The sequence below is a fragment of the Palaemon carinicauda genome, chromosome 1, assembly GCF_036898095.1.
Source record: "Palaemon carinicauda isolate YSFRI2023 chromosome 1, ASM3689809v2, whole genome shotgun sequence".
Taxonomy (NCBI): Eukaryota; Metazoa; Arthropoda; class Malacostraca; order Decapoda; family Palaemonidae; genus Palaemon; species Palaemon carinicauda.
In genome coordinates, this window is record NC_090725.1 from 290,077,358 (window position 1) to 290,090,010 (window position 12,653).

The 12,653-nt window shown below is 40.1% G+C and overlaps 1 protein-coding gene across 2 annotated transcripts in view; it reads right to left on the minus strand.

Annotated features, from left to right (window-relative positions):
* Su(dx) (Suppressor of deltex) overlaps nt 1-12,432 on the minus strand; it is an 80,467-nt gene extending 68,035 nt beyond the window's left edge. Inside the window, exon 1 of one of the 2 annotated variants that reach the window (XM_068392158.1) lies at nt 12,277-12,432. The gene's annotated coding sequence lies outside the window, so the exon portion shown is untranslated. Of the gene's footprint in view, nt 1-9,243; nt 9,289-12,276 lie in introns of those variants that run through there. The other variant, XM_068392168.1, reaches the window with a different exon arrangement.
* Nucleotides 12,433-12,653: the final 221 nt, after the last annotated feature.

Sequence of the window (12,653 nt, forward strand, 5' to 3'; positions counted from 1 at the left end):
AAATGTGCATGAAGAAAACTAACATAAAATAGGAATAAATGCTGGTTTGTTTAAAATAAACATGTAATCAAACTTTGGGCATCTAAGAAGTACACTATATTGAATTGTTAAAAAAACAATTCCATTACTGTAATGTAAAAAATAAACAGTTTTGTTTATCATGCCAACAGTAATTATCAAGAAATTAAGTATTGATAGACAATACGTCGATGGTGAGAATGCCGTTACAATACATATCAATGGACTAAAAATCTTAAGACACAAAAAAAAAAAATATAACTTACAATAATAGTGAAGTGTCATATGAATATCTACTTAAAGTAACATGATAGGAATTATAACAATGCTTTAAAATATCCAATGCATGTACTGTACTAAATTAGTATACGAAATAAATTGTGAGATATTGCTGGCAAAAACTTCCATAAATTTTCAGAGGTATAGCATTCAACAATGTATTTCAACATGGTATTTATTTCAGCATAATTTCTTGTTCCTACTCCCAACGGCTTTTCCTTGGAGCACTTATGCTATCATCATCTCTGTAGTAAAAGTTGAAAAAATATTTACTTCACTTTTGTACTGTCAAAAATTTTCATCTCTCATATCTGTTACATTTTTGTCACAAGCTTTATAGTTCCGAACTCTTTATATAGTATGGGCAAGTCTTTCTTTGGCAATGCTCCAATAGCTTCTAAAGGAATATTTTCCTTATATTTGTTCACTATTGATGAAGTACAGAACCCAGAGGATCCTAAACTTCCAAACTTAAAAGGTTCCAATATGTTTATAGGTCGAATTTTGTAAAATTGTTTAATTCTGTTCTAGGGTAAGCCTAACCTAACTCCTACGGCTACAATTTTAGGTTACAAAGTCAACAAATAGTACAGATTCATAAGAAATATTTATCAGGTTATTGTAAATGTTGTTTTGCTTACTGTATAAAATGATATCTTGCTTTATTATAGTATTTATTCATTTATTACAGTATACAATACAAACTTCTAATAATTTGTTAAGATTTATGATTTCTGTTGGATCTGTGTTTGTATCCCTGAATGTTTGTAAGCTGAGGACCTGTAATTTCTTCCGGCCTTTGATAGCTTTTTCTTCCACCTTTTCTTCAACCTTGAGTACTTTTTCAGGATTAATTTTGGAGAATGGCAATGCTCTGGAGTTAAAATTGATGAAACTTTATTGGTAATTACCCTTCCACTATAGTCCTTTTCCACATATCCAGTAGTTTTTCATTTTTTTTTTCCTTATCCACTAGGTTACTGTAACTATGTAAGCCTTTCCAAATATAAAACTAAAACTAAAGTCTGGCTTCTATGAAATAAAAGGATGGAGTAAGCTTTTAATGTACTACTTGAACTATATAAAACTAACAAACTGTTTGGGTCGTTAACCGAGAATTTTAAACGCAACAAATTTTTGACAAACTAGTACAAAACCACTGTAACAAACTGTTTGGCAGTTAATTGGTAATTTAAATATCAACAGACTACATATTTCAAAAATAGTGTAACAAAAATATTTGTGCTGTTTACTTTTACAATCGACACTTCTTCTGAGTACCAAAAATCTGCACATCACAGAAAACAAATTGAAAGCACTCTGAAGCAAACAAAAAACCGCTAAAGAAAGCTTCTTTTGCTGAAATGGTTACTTATATTGTTAACTCAAGCAGTAATAAACATCGATAACAATACATTTTGCCCAACTCTATCTTACTTTATCATAACTAATGAGAAGTCATTAAAGCCATTGAGCCAATGTGGTTTCTACCGTAGTAGACTCAGATTATGTTCTTATATCTGCCAAATATGCTCAAAATTGCATATTATTCACATTACCAAACTGACAACCTCCACATATCAAAAAAGGGCAACACAAACAACCTCATTTTTGTTCTTTAGCTAATCCTTTACCACAAAATACAATCTATTATTGTCAAATAATTTTAAATGTGCCTAAATAAATAGGACAGTACATGCTATTCTATATCTGAACTACTATATAAAAAAGAGCAGTAAACCCTATTCTAATTGTGAACAACTACATGAAAGACAGTAATAAAGTATTTTAAATGTGAACAAATACATAAAATAATCTCCAAAATTCAATGAATTGGTTATCGGCAGAAAAACAACTGCATTAGTACCGTATTTTAAAAAGAAATTATTGTAACCTGTAAAATGTTATTTTTATTAGTAAAATAAATTTTTGAATATACTTACCCGATAATCATGTAGCTGTCAACTCTGTTGCCCGACAGAATTCTATGGAGGGATACGCCAGCTATCACAATACTAGAAGGGGGTGTACTTACCAGCGCCACCTGTGGCCAGGTACTCAAGTACTTCTTGTTGACACCTCCTCAATTATTCCTCGGTCCCACTGGTTCTCTATGGGGAGGAAGGGAGGGTCAATTAAATCATGATTATCGGGTAAGTATATTCAAAAATTTATTTTACTAATAAAAATAACATTTTTCAATATTAAACTTACCCGATAATCATGTAGCTGATTCACACCCAGGGGGGTGGGTGAAAACCAGTGTACAAGATTAAAGGATAGCTAAGTATCCCATATTTCATATAACAGTTATCTCAAATAACAATGAAATAATAAGTACCTGGTAAGGAAGTCGAATTGAACCGTTACTCTGTCTCTTTTTTAAGTTCGTCTTCCTTACTGAGCGCAGCGTTCCTCTTGGAGGCTGAATCAACCCAAAGGTGCTAAAGTATACAGGGCTGCAACCCATACTAAAGGACCTCATCACAACCTTTAACCTCGGCGCTTCTCAAGAAAGAATTGACCACCCGCCAAATCAACAAGGATGTGGAAGGCTTCTTAGCCGACCGAACAACCCATAAAAAGTATTCAAGAGAAAGGTTAAAAAGTTATGGAATTATGGGAATGTAGTGGCTGAGCCCTCGCCTACTACTGCATTCGTTGTTACGAATGGACCCAGGGTGTAGCAGTACTCGTAAAGAGACTGGACATCTTTGAGATGGAATGATGCGAACACTGACTTGTTTCTCCAATAGGTTGCATCCATAACACTCTGCAGAGAACGGTTCTGTTTGAAGGCCACTGAAGTAGCCACAGCTCTCACTTCATGTGTCCTTACCTTCAGCAAAGCAAGGTCTTCTTCCTTCAGATGAGAATTTGCTTCTCTAATCAGAAGCCTGATGTAGTAAGAAACTGAGTTCTTAGACATTGGTAGAGAAGGCTTCTTGATAGCACACCATAAGGCTTCTGATTGTCCTCGTAATGGTTTTGACCTTCTTAGATAGTACTTAAGAGCTCTAACAGGGCAAAGTACTCTCTCTAGTTCGTTCCCCACCATGTTGGACAGGCTTGGGATCTCGAACGACTTAGGGCAAGGACGGGAAGGAAGCTCGTTTTAGCCAAAAAAAAAACCGAGCCGCAAGGAACATGTAGCCGTTTCAGATGTGAAACCTATGTTCCTGCTGAAGGCGTGGATCTCACTTACTCTTTTACCTGTTGCTAAGCACACGAGGAAAAGAGTTTCTAATGTGAGGTCCTTAAAAGAGGCTGATTGGAACGGTTCAAATCCTGATGACATTAGGAACCTTAGGACCACGTCTAGATTCCAGCCTGGAGTGGACAACCGACGTTCCTTTGAGGTCTCAAAAGACCTAAGGAGGTCCTGTAGATCTTTGTTGGAGGAAAGATCCAAGCCTCTGTGGCGGAAAACCGCTGCCAACATACTTCTGTAACCCTTGATCGAAGGAGCTGATAGGGATTTTACGTTCCTTAGATGTAACAGGAAGTCAGCAATCTGGGTTACAGTGGTACCGGTTGAGGAAAACTGCATTGGCCTTGCACCAGCTTCGGAAGACTTCCCATTAAGACTGATAGACTCTGAGAGTGGATGTCGTCCTTGCTCTGGCAATCGTTCTGGCTGCCTCCTTCGAAAAGCCTCTAGTTCTTGAGAGACTTTCGATAGTCTGAAGGCAGTCAGACGAAGAGCGTGGAGGTTTGGGTGTACCTTCTTTACGTGAGGTTGACGCAGAAGGTCCACTCTAGGAGGAAGAGTCCTGGGAACGTCGACCAGCCATTGCAGTACCTCGGTGAACCCTTCTCTCGCGGGTCAGAGGGGAGCAACCAACGTCAACCGTGTCCCTTTGTGAGAGGCGAACTTCTGAAGTACCCTGTTGACAATCTTGAACGGCGGGAATGCATACAGGTTGAGATGGGACCAATCCAGCAGAAAGGCATCCACGCGAACTGCTGCTGGGTCTGGAATCGGAGAACAATACAAGAGGAGCTTCTTGGTCATCGAGGTAGCGAATAGAACTATGGTTGGCTGACCCCACAGGGCCCAAAGTCTGCTGCAAACATTCTTGTGAAGGGTCCACTCTGTGGGGAAGACCTGACCCTTACGGCTGAGGCGATCTGCCATGACATTCATATCGCCCTGAATGAGCCTCGTTACCAGCGTGAGCTTTCGATCTTTGACCAAATGAGGAGGTCCCTTGCGATCTTGAACAACTTCCTCGAATGAGTCCCTCTCTGCTTGGAGATGTAAGCCAAGGCTGTGGTGTAGTCGGAGTTCACCTCCACCACCTTGTTAAGCTGGAGGGACTTGAAGTTTATCAAGGCCAGATGAACTGCCAACAACTCCTTGCAAAAGATGTGAAGTGTCCTTTGCTCCTGATTCCATGTTCCCGAGCATTCCTGTCCGTCCAGTGTCGCACCCCAGCCCGTGTCCGATGCGTCCGAGAAGAGACGGTGGTCGGGGGTCTGAACAGCCAAAGGTAGACCTTCCTTGAGAAGAATGCTGTTCTTCCACCACGTTAGAGTAGACCTCATCTCTTCGGAAACAGGAACTGAGCCCGTCTCTAGCGTCATGTCCTTTATCCAGTGAGCAGCTAGATGATACTGAAGGGGGCGGAGGTGGAGTCTCCCTAACTCGATGAACAGGGCCAGCGATGAAAGTGTCCCTGTTAGACTCATCCCCTGCCTGACTAAGCATCGGTTCCTTCTCAGCATGCTCTGGATGCATTCTAGGGCTTGGAAGATCCTTGGGGCCGACGGACAAGTCCGAAAAGCTCGACTCTGAAGATCCATACCCAAGGAAACAATGGTCTGGGATGGAACTAGCTGAGACTCCTCAAAATTGACCAGGAGGCCCAGTTCCTTGGTCAGAACCATAGTCCATTTGAAAATCTCCAGACAGCGACGACTTGTGGGAGCTCTTAAAAGCCAGTCGTCTGACGGAGCCGGACACAAGATCATGATACTGCTGCACAGTCTGTAAACTGTCAATCATGGGCAAGCGAGGAAGTACAGTGACAACCCGAATCTGTCTAGACTATCTGGGTCGTACAGACAACTCCTTAACGGGTTGCTGAGGTAGCCGCACTGCGTCACAACAAGTCCCTTCTGTTGGTTGTTGAACGTCTTCCCCGTGACACATTGACTCCGTAAACAAAAAATCCTCTAACAAGGACTAAGCTTGGACTGCATGTCATGCAACACAGCTCAAGGTCTATGGGAGCAGGTGTGGTAACAGACGGGATTAGCGGCTGAAGTGGAACCATTACCTTCCCTGTAAGCATGTTATGCTTAAATAAAAGTCCATAAGAGGTTATGCAGCTAAAGGCTCCCTCCAAATGACAGAGTCCTCAAGGGAATATCAGAAGGAGGGAGAAAAGAACTTTCTCATCTACAGGGACCTTATCCTAGAAAAGCTAAGTTCTCTGAGTGAGGGTTCACTGGTGCAAAAGCAGCAGACTAGAAGGCAACGTTATGAAACTGCTTGACAGTCTAGTGAGTTGGCAACAACCCAAGATATGTTGAGAAGCATGCGGTAAGGTATGCAGAGTATGATGAATGCAGAGTATGCTGTATGCAGAGCATGCTGTATGAAGAGCATGTTGTATGCAGAGCATGCTGAATGCAGAGCATGCTGTATGCAGAGCATGTTGTATGCAGAGCATGCTGAATGCAGAGCATGCTGAATGCTGAGCATGTAGTAAGCAGAGCCTGCTGTAAGCAGAGCCTGCTGTAAGGAAAGCAGAGCGTGTGCATGGCGTTTAACATTCTCAGAAATTCCATGACCAGTGCTAGAGTGCTTTATGCATGCTTGCATGGGGTTTAAAAATCAACATAATGTTTACCTTACATTCATAACTCATGATTCATATTTTTGCCATGGTTTGAAAATGGAGGTAAGGTATGCTGAACAGCAGAGTCAGAACGAGCTGGAACAACAACAGTGGAAGGTGCAGAAAGTTCCTGTTCCTGTGGTATGAGTGGAGCGTGAAGAGACCGAGGTTGCGCAGAACAAGGTAAAGTTCCCGCAAGCAGAGGTGTCTGAGGCGCAGGATCAGGGTGCACGGGTTGAGCTCGGTGCAGCAGCTGAGGAGACTGACTCACAGGTGGAAGAGGTTGTACCTCCACCGAGAGTTGCACCACCGGTGGAGCAGCCAGGGGAGGAGGAGGAAGAGTGGAGTAATCCTCCTGATCCCAAACCAAAGGTTGCCTTAAAGAAGGCTGAGGCTGAACAACACTGGGAACAGCGAACACAGAAAGAGGTTCAACATCGTACGCCTGGCAGATGGTGCTGCGACTGGGTGCAGCGAGTGCAGGCGGGTTGAGCACAGGCTGAACGGGTGCAGGTGGAGGTGCAACACTCTCAGCCCGACACTCACGCAACAGGTCCGAAAGCTGTGCTTGCATGGACTGTAGTAGAGTCCACAACATCGTACGCCTGGCAGATGGTGCTGCGACTGGGTGCAGCGAGTGCAGGCGGGTTGAGCACAGGCTGAAAGGGTGCAGGTGGAGGTGCAACACTCTCAGCCCGACACTCACGCAACAGGTCCGAAAGCTGTGCTTGCATGGACTGTAGTAGAGTCCACAACATCGTACGCCTGGCAGATGGTGCTGCGACTGGGTGCAGCGAGTGCAGGCGGGTGCAGCACAGGCTGAACGGGTGCAGCCGGTTGGTGCACCACCGGTGCAGGCGGGTGCAGCACAGGCTGAACGGGTGCAGGCGGTTGGTGCACCACCGGTGCAGGAGGAGGAGGAGGTGCAACACTCTCAGCACGACACTCACGCATCAGGTCCGAAAGCTGTGCTTGCATGGACTGTAGTAGAGTCCACAACATCGTACGCCTGGCAGGTGGTACTGCGATCAGGTGGAGCGAGCATAGGCGGGGGGAGTGTAGGCGCACTCTCAGCCCGACAAACTGATGACTGAGGAGAGTCAGAGCTAACCCAATGACTGCATCCGGGTTGTTGAACTTTACTTCGTACGTCTGGCATAGGTCTGGACTTACGTTTAAGAGGTCTTGAGACCTGAGACCAGCGTTACTCTGCCTATATTTTCTCCTCTAAATCTCTTCTGCAGACGAGCAAAATAAGGGCTCAATCGTCTGCGGGTGGGAGTGACGGTCTCGGTAAGACACGCCCACAACCACCGAGGATACTTCTGTGCGCCGATCAAGGCCTGCCGAACCCTTTAATCCTTCGACATTGCTTCTCCCCTGGGCTTGGGAGCTTGCAAGAGGTCCCGGACTGGGAGGACGACTGGCGCGCACAAAAGTACCCTCACGCATAACACTGACATACTTTGCGCTAATCACTTATCACTTTGATTTCTGTTTGCACTTATTTCACTGAACTCGAAACTTTAAGTGGTTTGTACCTGAAACACGCAATTCTATCCTTCTCAAAAGTTAGTAATTGCGAAAACAGAATTACAATGTAACAGAAAAATCTAATGAAAGAAAATTCAGTGGCTGGAAAGAGACTAAACACTAGATCACTCTAGAAACGTTTAGTTTCTTCCCCTAAAGAGACTAGGGATAAGAGCAAAACGATAACGACGTTACTCGTACGCCTGGCAGGCTTGAGGGAAACGTTTATCCTCTTTCTCCCTCCGTCTCTATCTCTCTCTCTCTCTCTCTCTCTCTTGACTTAGAACCTGAGAGAAGAGCCCAATCATATATATCGTTAAAACATATTATTGTTAAAGGAAAAAACTGAAATATTTCCCAAAAAGAAAAGTTCCTTATTAGGATCAAAACCATTAAGTTAAGAAAGAATGAACAAAACGCTAGACACGGTTACTCTTACTGCAATGTGAAACCGTGAACATTCTTTCTCTATCGTAACGATAGAGTGCAAGTTGAAACGTTCTGAACGTCAACAACTGCCGAGACAAACAAAACGTTAGTTCAACTTTGAAAAAGTACGAGACTATCAAAGAAATTCTTTCAAAGACCTTAAAATAGCATAATATGTTAACAGGTAAAACCGAAATGACGGGCTCACGATAATTAACTTCGGTACCAAGAAAAGACCGCCTACTATTAGGAAGGTCGAATATAAACAAATATAAAAATTAATTTTAATAAGTTTATAATAAAAGGAAGTTAATCGAAGAGGCCTATAAGAGGCGGAGAGATATAAAATAAATCTATAACTTTTGTTAAGCAAAATTAAGAAAAAGAGTCTATACTCTCTTAGACACCAACACTTCCGTCTAAGGGAAGGGTCGGCCATTGAAAGGTGAACGAGAGTTCATACTCTCTTCGTCACCAAAATTAATCAAATTAATTCCAAAAGCTAACTAAGCTAAAATAGAAGTTTCCAGTAAAGCGACAGCCGAAATCAAAGAGAAATACTTCACCAAAGTCGTGAAAATACTCCAAGAACATAAGCGTATCCCAGAACGTCTTGTCAGAAGCACGACAGAGGAATAATTGAGGAGGTGTCAACAAGAAGTACTTGAGTACCTGGCCACAGGTGGCGCTGGTAAGTACACCCCCTTCTAGTATTGTGATAGCTGGCGTATCCCTCCATAGAATTCTGTCGGGCAACAGAGTTGACAGCTACATGATTATCGGGTAAGTTTAATATTGAAAAACAGCAATACTGTACAGTATATGAAAATAACGTACAGTGTAAGCTACAAAGCTTAACTCCCAATTGAAAGAGACCAATAGGAATGCTCTCATCTATAATTATGGGTTTAAAACCTAGACATCCTGGGTCTTCTTTTTATTACACGGTACAGTAATTTATCTCACAATAATTTTTAATAAATTATCATCTTTGAAGACTATTTTGGTCAAACAGATTTAACTGATTAATTGCAATCTCGATACAGCATAAGAATTTGATGCCAGAAACTACATAATGTACAGTACTTGACGTAAAAAACTACATGAAACTTTTGTAAGAGGTAAAAGATACACTAACCTGATAAAATCAAATGAAGCAACAGATAGAAAACTATAGATTTAGTATCAGGGTAGATGCGGCAATTAGGCGAGGCTAAACGAGAAAAAAAAAAAATTACCAAAGCATATACAGTATACAAAAAATATTATTGCTCTTTCATTTCTGGAACTCATTTCACCCAGCACTTTATGTCAGTATACATTCTTGTGTCTCAATTCTTGTTTTATACTATAGACAGGTTAGGCAAGGAATCTTTACTCCCCAAACCTCCTCCTAGTCCAACAGGACATGGAACGCTTGGTTAGGTTAGGATAGGATCCATCCCTGTATTTTGTTGATTTGCCAATAATACACTCCTTGGGTGGTGAAGATACAAAAAATGGCAATAGCAATTGTGCTTTCATGAGAAAAATATAGTGACTTTACCATATATATAGAGAACGTACTGACAGACTCATGGGAGATCATTACAACATGAAATATATTAACCTACATTATTTGACAGTACGAAGTAAGCAGCGTTCGTCTGGTTATTTTAGTTATCGGTGCACTTGTAACGACTGCCAATAATGAAATCTGGTTAGTTCTCGTGTACGTCACTGTATAATAGCATTCATCAGTTATAACAGTGTCTAATTATAAATTGCTTGGTGTAGAGTTCGGACTAACATTCTTCAATTAGCACAGCCCAGCTTACAAGATGAGGATACCAATGAAAAATGTAACAAGTAAATTAGCTACAGCTATTAAAATTCTTGAATTTCACAGACACAGACAGACTACAGCTGGAATCACACCAGGTTTTTTTTTTTTTAGCAAGCAGCAAGCCGTTGCTGCCCAAAATTAAAAACATGAGAGCTTGTTGCTCAAGATATTGGCTTCTCAACTGGACAGGAAGCAACAAGCACAAACTGCAAGCAAGACTTCAGATCGAAACAAACAAGATGGCTGCTGCAGATAGGACGTGCTCTTGCTTAGCAATCGTGGATCCAACAAGCCTCAAAAGATAATTAAAACCTGCTTTGTTTATACTGTGGTAGGTGTAAAATTCAATTCACATAATATTCCGATAATACATATTACTGCAACAGTTAGAAAATTTCTGGGTGCCATGATGATATCAGCTGATCGTTTTTTTTACACTTTTCCTATCTGCCCCTTGAACTGAGATCGCAGTGTGACACTATAACAATTTTGCTTGCTCGCATCAGCTGGAGGTTGGCGAAAACCTCGACCAAGAAATGAAGAAATGACTAGTGTGATTCCAGCATAAGACTTTGGCTATCATAAACTTAAGTTTGCTTATGCTATAGTATCTTGCCAAATCAAAAGGCAAACCTAGTCCATAAATAAATGATCCTCCTAAGCTATGATAACTTTACAAGTGTGAAGTTGTCTAATATAAATACATACATAAATATATAACTGTGTACATATTAATTTCCCATTAGATATATGACCCACACATTTATTTATCTAATTTGTCTGCTTTTGACCTTACTTTAGGTGCTAATGAATTAGTTTTAGGCTAGTCTATAAGCCTTACATATACATCTTGAGTCTACAAAAATATTTGGATTTCAATATTACTTTATGTTTACAGCAATCAATGATACTAAAATAAAAGAATTAAAAGGATATACCATCCTAGGTTGGGTTAGGTTAGGAAGCTTGGTTACTACTATTGTTGGTGGAAGTGTAAAGTTTTACGTTTTGGGGGCATTTCTAGTTCTCTAGTAAATACAATTGTAAATAGTGTTAAAATATTTCATATTGACAATATCAGTTTTAAATTAATTTTTGAACAGAAATATGAAAATAAAAATTCTACTTTATAAACTTTACAATTAATATATATGAATTTATCACAGTAAAAAATTGAATTACAGAATAAAATTATGTATTAGTAACAATTTGGGTTTGAATATAGTGTTATGTAGTAACAAGGAGTTTTTCTATGGGATAGATTAATGTTAAATCATTTCTGGTGTCGTCATAAGTCTTAAAACCAATTAATGACATAAAATGAGATGATTATTGTTGATAATTTTCTGAAGAATTCTGCTTTCAAAGCACATCCAAAATTCTGAAGCACTAATTTGGGTCACAGTTTAATAGATCGAAGACATTTTAAATTCAACAAAGCATAAAAAACTGTATCTGACATAAGTAATTTGCAATTAAAATAAACCTAAAGCTAAAGTCTGTTGTCATATAAAGAAAAGTTCTACAGCATTGAAAAGCAGTGGTAGTTTTAACATTCTGAGTTTGCAGTGTCCGCCCCCCGCAATTTCAACTACAACCACGGCTAGGTAAGTTGCTCAAATCTCCCATAAAAAGCACAGGATATCTTATAGCTTAAAGGTAATATGGCTTAGCACTTAAGAATTCACTATCCAAGCAAATGGCAAGAATAATCACACAACAGGTGCATCTGAAAAAAAAAAATAGCCTTTGAACAGCTTGCCAAAACTTCATGACGAATTGACATTTTGGCATCCAAAGTTACCTTAGGCTTTAGAGATGAACTAATTGTGTAGTACAGATAAAAATCACCACACACAAATCAGACACCACTGTGCTGAAGCTAGCCTAGGTTAGCTTAGATTGCGAGGTTCCCCTCGTAGTGTTGTGCAAGGGCTCAAAATTTAGTTAATACAGCAGCATATGTGAAAGACAGTTAATAAAATGCACGGACAATCAAAATACCATATAATCCAACTGTAGTTTAGGAAACTTCAATGGAAAAATGTTGCACCATTATCTGTTGCCTCCCACCCAATAACGTAAACACCAAAATGACACGATCTGTGGTGAACCGTAGATGCTGCTTGAAGGCAAAAAGCACATATAAATTTACTAATAGTCTCCAGGCAATGCAAAACTGCATGAAAATATGCATTACGTAAGAGTATGAAGCACAAAATTCTTGCAAGGTTACAAGAACAAAGTCATTCTGAAAGATAAAAAGTTGTTATCAGATACGTAATGGAGTAATGAATAACACGTTGCTGTAAAGCATCATGAGTAATTTCATTGGATTCATCTTACCAAAAATATATATAGTCAATCCATTTCCTCGTCAATATGGTGATCACACTCATTAGGAACTAGAAACGTCAGAAAAAAATCCCCTAACAGCTGAATGACAACACAGAAGTCACCATCATAAGATCGAAAATACAATAAACACTGATAGAGCGGCTGTAGAAACAAAAGAGCATCGCCTTCTCACCCGAAACGAGTTGAACTGTCTACTTATACTTTACATTTAACATTTTAACATAGTTGAAAAACTCACTTGATATATTTTTTTTTATTAAATTAGTAGGTTAGTAAGTAAAGTTTTTATCGCCTAAAAAATCTGACCGTAAATACTACTGTAAAAGAATGTTTCGACATTAAATCTCCTAAAGTATTTCGGACTG